General features: G+C 36.5%; 1 long non-coding RNA gene across 1 annotated transcript in view; it reads right to left on the bottom strand.

The window, feature by feature from the left end:
* The window catches only part of LOC122559903, a 47,589-nt gene that overhangs the window by 12,304 nt on the left and 29,285 nt on the right, over positions 1-6,000 (bottom strand). The window contains exon 2 of the long non-coding RNA XR_006314589.1: positions 2,710-2,771. This is a non-coding gene — a long non-coding RNA (uncharacterized LOC122559903). The remainder of the gene's footprint in view (positions 1-2,709; positions 2,772-6,000) is intronic.

The raw sequence follows: 6,000 nt of genomic DNA, 5'->3' as shown, positions 1-6,000 counted from the left end.
CTGAGGTAGAAACAGAAAGGTCTAGGAAGGGGAGGGAGGAGTTCGAGACTGTCCAGGTGAATTTGAGGTCGGGGTGGAAGGTGTTGGTGTAGTGGATGAACTGTTCAACCTCCTCGTGGGAGCACGAGGTAGCGCCGATACAGTCATCAATGTAGCGAAGGAAGAGATGGGGGGTGGGGCCAGTGTATTTGCGGAAGATGGATTGTTCCACATACCCTACAAAGAGGCAGGCATAGCTGCGGCCTATGCGGGTGCCCATGGCTACTCCTTTTGTTTGGAGAAAGTGGGAGGATTGGAAAGAAAAGTTGTTCAGGGTGAGGACCAGTTCGGTCAGTCGAAGGAGGGTGTCGGTGGAAGGGTACTGGGTGGTACGGCGGGAAAGGAAGAAGCGGAGTGCTTTGAGTCCTTTGTGATGGGGGATGGAGGTGTACAGGGACTGGATGTCCATGGTGAAGATGAGGCGTTGGGGACCGGGGAAGTGGAAATCCTGGAGGAGGTGGAGGGCGTGGGTGGTGTCACGAACGTAGGTGGGGAGTTCTTGGACTAATGGGGACAGGACCGTGTCGAGGTATGCCGAGATGATAATAATACCTTCTTTTCTTAACTTATTTCTCAGCAATAAAATACATGTTTTCTTTCTCAGAAAAAAATGTGTTCAACATTTAGTTTATTCTTTAAGCCTTATTATAATGTCCAGAAATATATTTGACTCTTTTTAGTGAACCTGTATAAACAGAAAGTATTTTTGCGTGGTGTGCAGCATTGAAGGAAGGGATGTCATACAAACATTAGCAGCCTTGATGGTGTGAGTGTGGGAAAATAAACAATGAAGGGTGCCTTTCTGACTACAAATAATCTTGGAAAGTGAAGGATTGGTGGTTTAGAATAAAGAGTTGATCCTCAAATATACGTATAGTCAGCCAACATAATAGCATTGTAAAAGGTCACATGACAGTAGAGTATGCAGAATGATGATTACCAACCTGTTCCAAGATTCATCACCAAACTATTAGGAACGGTACCGAGGCTAAAGCCAGATTCTGCTGTGGATTATGGGATTTTTTTCTTTCCTCACACTAGGTTCCAGTGACAATGCTTGTGCCATGATACTTTCTACCACTTTCTCTTCATACCTATCAATGGCATTTTTCTTGATACCTACTGGAGGGGGAGCAGGATCACCATCCTGCTCCTCACTTGGTTATCAGCACCTCATTGCAAAAAGCACAATATCCTTACGATGCTGCAGTAAGCTTTTAGTTAGTGGCTTCTTGTCTATATTTTCCAGTTGGAAGCCTGGAGTATATCTTGTACTGGCAGCTCAACTATATGAAATCATTTAAGCATGGCCTGACAAATGGCACTGATCCCATCCAAATTTCTACTGGTAGATGTAACCAAACTCTCAGACACAATTAGAGTGAAAATTGTTTCCAATATCTTGAGCATGAAGTATTAAATTAACACAGTACTCCTTGTTCTGTTACAGATTGGTTTAAAAGTTTACAATTACTCAGCATAATAAATAATTTTGGCTATGCTTAGAAGTCTAATGTTGAAATATAATCAGCCAAATCATCTTGGCATGAATCCAACAAAAGAAGCATTTCAAAACTTGTCTCTCTCAGCAAGAGTAAGATTAATGCATACTTTAGATTAGTGAACATGACCTTCAGTTAAATATTACAGTTAAATAATTTACAAAAAAGAGAACAAACTAGTCATGTCATGTTTAGTTCATCTCTTGCATGTTCCTGAATGTTTTTAGTCCTGCATTTAGATGCAAACTCCAAATGAACTGAATACTGGGGTTACATAAAAGTGAATTTTAGCAAATTCTTGAGCATCAAAAAGGCTGAAAAACAGAAGATTGAATCATATAGTAATTATTAATTCATAAAACAGGAATGTCAAAATGATAAATGTGTTTCACTAGTGTTGGCTCATCATTGCAAGTGGGAACAATATGCATGGCTAGTGGGTGCAGATTGTCACCGTACAGTTAAGCATCTGTGACTGTGTCTTGCCCAGTACTTTAAAGGGGAGAGGAATAAACAATAAACAGTAAAATATTTTTAGAAAAATTACAACTATTAATTTAATAACCTTCATTTAAAAAAAATTGATTTATTTTACCAAATTCAAATTGGAATTGCCTTTCTCACAACTTGAAAAGATTTAACCATCAGGACTGCTAACAATGAATGTAGCTCCCGGTCTTCCTTATTCTATTTACTTCCTAATTAAACTTATTACTGATATTATTTTTCACTGAAAATATTAGCATGAGTAGGTTAACTTGAAGCTTGTGACTCCTTAAGCAAGGGGTAAGGTCAAGAAGGTGGGAGCTCAATGGTGACTTCAACCAATCCAGGAATCAAACCCAGGATATTGGCATCATGCTGCATCAATAGCTTCCCAGTCAACTGAGTTAACCAACTCCAATGCCTCATATGGTCAAAATATCAACACATATAAATATGCAGACTACACTGTAGCAGTCAGTCTGTGCATTTTTCTGAAAATGCATTATGAATTTCTTGAATGTAACAGAAATGCTCATAAACTTCTTGATCTAATTTTTCCTAAAAACAATTGCCAAAGGATTTTTCACATATGTAAATATAAATGCATGTAAACATACTTTTGCAAAAAAAAATCAACAACCACAAAAATTGTTCAGATCATGGGTCTTGCAGTAAAAATTACTCTGCGTTCCGATGAAGTGTGAAATCTCTTCTTACTGACTTGCATTATTCAATACTCTAGACCTGATACAAGCATAGATGGAGAACAATGAGATATTGCACTGAGTCATTTTCATGATTTATCTTATATATCCTGAAGGTTAATGTGTTCCAAATGAATTCAAACATTAATGACTAGTTAAGATATATGAAAGACATTTTAACTGTGTACTAGCCTTGTATTTAAGCTATTTTATTATCTCTGGGTGCTTTGGGAATTCACATGATGAACTCTGGGAAGAAATCTAATCTCACTTGATGGAGACCGATACTTATGGCATTTGAGCGTTTTTTTTCCATTTGTTATCGCATTTGATTTTTATTATCAGTTTTTAAGTCATACTTTCTACAAAGGTCAAAGTTCAGTATTACATTTAATTTCAAACAGAATACTTATTTATATTTTATAAGGATGACAGTAAAATAACTTTATTTGATCAGGGATTTTATTCAGGAACGATGAGAGGCTTATTAAATAAGGACGCTCCCATTTTGTTCACAATTTAACTTCAGTAACAGATTAGTCCTAAGACTTTCAAATCATACCAGAGTAATTCTGGCCACTATCTCCTGATATAAATATATTCATAGAATCAGAGTTACACAGCACAGAAACAGACCCTTCAGCTTACTGTCTATGTTGGCCAGATATCCTAAACTGATTTAGTTCCATTTGCCAGCATTTGGCTCATATACCTCTAATTCCTTTCTAGACAATTACCCATACAAATGCCTTTAAAACAAATTTAAGAATAAAAAGTCTTTCTAAAATTGCATTCTGACTTCCTAAAACATAAATGTCATGAGAACCCCATGCCTGCATCATATCATTGCAACTAACAAACAATCCACAAACTAAAACTAAAAACATCCTTGACTCACAGGAATTTGTTATATTCTATCTTCAAGGTGTTGCAACAATCATCCATTCACCACAGAATTCAGCAATGTATTCTAGAAGATATAGTCTCAGTTAAAAGAATTACAGTATATCAGATCTAACCCTCTCATTACAGCTTTTGCAGGCAGAGTTGTTCGTGAAAACATTCTTGCTCATTTCAAATAACCTATCTATTGATTGTAAATAATCCACTCAATTTAAAAAAACTGCATTTAGGTCCTTCTAGGTCTGAATTTATCCAAAATGGATCTTGAAGAGGAGAAGGGGAATTAACCTCAGTGTTTTGACCAATATTTATCCCTCAATCATGATTACATCACTAACTTTCACATTGCTGCTTGTGGGAGCTTGCTGTGCACAATTGGCTATCATGTTCCTGCATCACAACAGTGACTACAGTTCAAAAGTATCTTATTGGCTAGAAAATGTTTTGACATGTCCTATGACATTGAAAAATGCTATTTAAATGCAAGTATTTTTCTTTCAAAATAACTAAGCATAAGCACCCCCAATGTGGGGGTGTGGTTCGTGATATTCAATTAGTCTGTGTCCATTCATTAAAATATACGCAGGATTCCAATTATATATTGCTGGTGCATTGGCATGATTTCTACATGCTACCCATTGAATTCAGGAGTGTGAGTTTTGGAGAACAGTCATGAAACATTAACTTTATTCCTTTCTCCACAGATGCCACCAGACCTGCAGAGAGCTTGCAGCATTTTCTCTATTTATTCAAGATTTCTGTTTCCTAACTAGAAGGGCTGTTTGAATCTCAATCTCATTTAAAAATGGAAGAGGTTAATCAACTGAAATTAAAGCATTCCTTTGGCAAGGAACATTCCAATCTGTCCAAAGTGAGAGGAAGATTAAAAATAGAAGACAACATTACCCTGAAGAAAGAGGATAAATCCACGTAGATACAACATTTTTTCATGAGACAAATTCAAAACTAATGTCAAGAGAGGATAAGAATGAGTGTCATTTATTGAGACGCAAAGCTAAAACAGAGGTCTTTGGGAATGGTTCCAGTACCTAAAGATAACAATATTTACGTTGACCTTACAAAAGTCAAGAAGACAGTAGCAAGTGAATATCATGCTGTGTGCATCATTGATAAGATTCTAACTAAACTACCTAAGAGCAGACTTTTTCACAAAACTTGACTTAAAACAGATTTTTGCTAGAATCATTGGATGAGCAATCAAGATTGCTTTACTACATTTTTAACTCTATTTGAAGATTTTGTTTTAGCAGATTATCATTTGGAATTGCATTCGTACCAGAGATTCTGTAAAAGAATGATATCAAAGATCTACGATCTAAAGATCTTTGTAGAGTTGTATGTGAGACAGATGATATATTGATCAAGGCTATAACAGTAGAAGAGCTTGATCAGAGAATGCACATGGTATTCAATCATTTACAAGAGGAAAGCCTTACACTTAATGAAAATGCTAAATACTCCAAAGAACCCATTTGTTTCTTAGGACATATTGTGAATGATGAAGAAATCCTGGCATATTCTCAGACGATCCGGGTCATTATGGAATTCCAAATTCCAATGTTAATCCAAGATCTTCAATGATTCTGGCATATGATGAATCAGTTGGAGAAGTTTTTGACTAAACCTGAGATAATTCCTCAAGGTGACACAAATACAGTGTGGGTGTCCTCATTATTCCAGAAGATTAAACAAATTTTAATGTCAACAGATGTCTTAGCACATAAGAGAGTGAGTTTTGCCATGGTCAGTTTTAAGTGCCAATACCTTTCGAAAGGTATGTAGCAAAAATGTAATGACTTTCACACTGGTGTTAGAAGTAAAATAAAGTAAAAAGAGAATAAAGTAAATTTCTCAAGTAATAGTCAGGATAGACAAACTATACTGGAGAGTACCTGATTACTTAATAAGATAAATTGGTTCAGTCTAGTACTTGCATTGTATGTCCAAAGATTACAGTTTGAAAGCAGGGTGAAGATTTCAACCAGAGTAAGTGGGTGAATGGTGTGTTAGGAGATAGGGATACAGATGCATTTAATGTTGCAGTAGATGGAACCAGCTAGTCATTATACTTGTAATAAATCGTTGGTACAGCTCAAATATGACAGGTCAGCTTGCCCAAGTGCAATATACAGAATGTGGGAAGTCATGACACACCATGTATTAGAGATGAGCACATCTGCAAGCAGAGTAATATCTGCATGTTTCAACACCCATGGAGAAGACAGTGCAGGTAATTGTTGGCCCATTGTGGTCATTGGGTTCTGCTGAACTAATTGAATTTGAGGATATTCATGCACCCAGTCTATCTTTTTTTACCCCATTTATTCCTCATTCCTCAATTTACT

The sequence above is a fragment of the Chiloscyllium plagiosum genome, chromosome 20 (genome assembly GCF_004010195.1).
Source record: "Chiloscyllium plagiosum isolate BGI_BamShark_2017 chromosome 20, ASM401019v2, whole genome shotgun sequence".
Taxonomy (NCBI): Eukaryota; Metazoa; Chordata; class Chondrichthyes; order Orectolobiformes; family Hemiscylliidae; genus Chiloscyllium; species Chiloscyllium plagiosum.
This window is presented reverse-complemented; position numbering and strand designations above follow the sequence as displayed.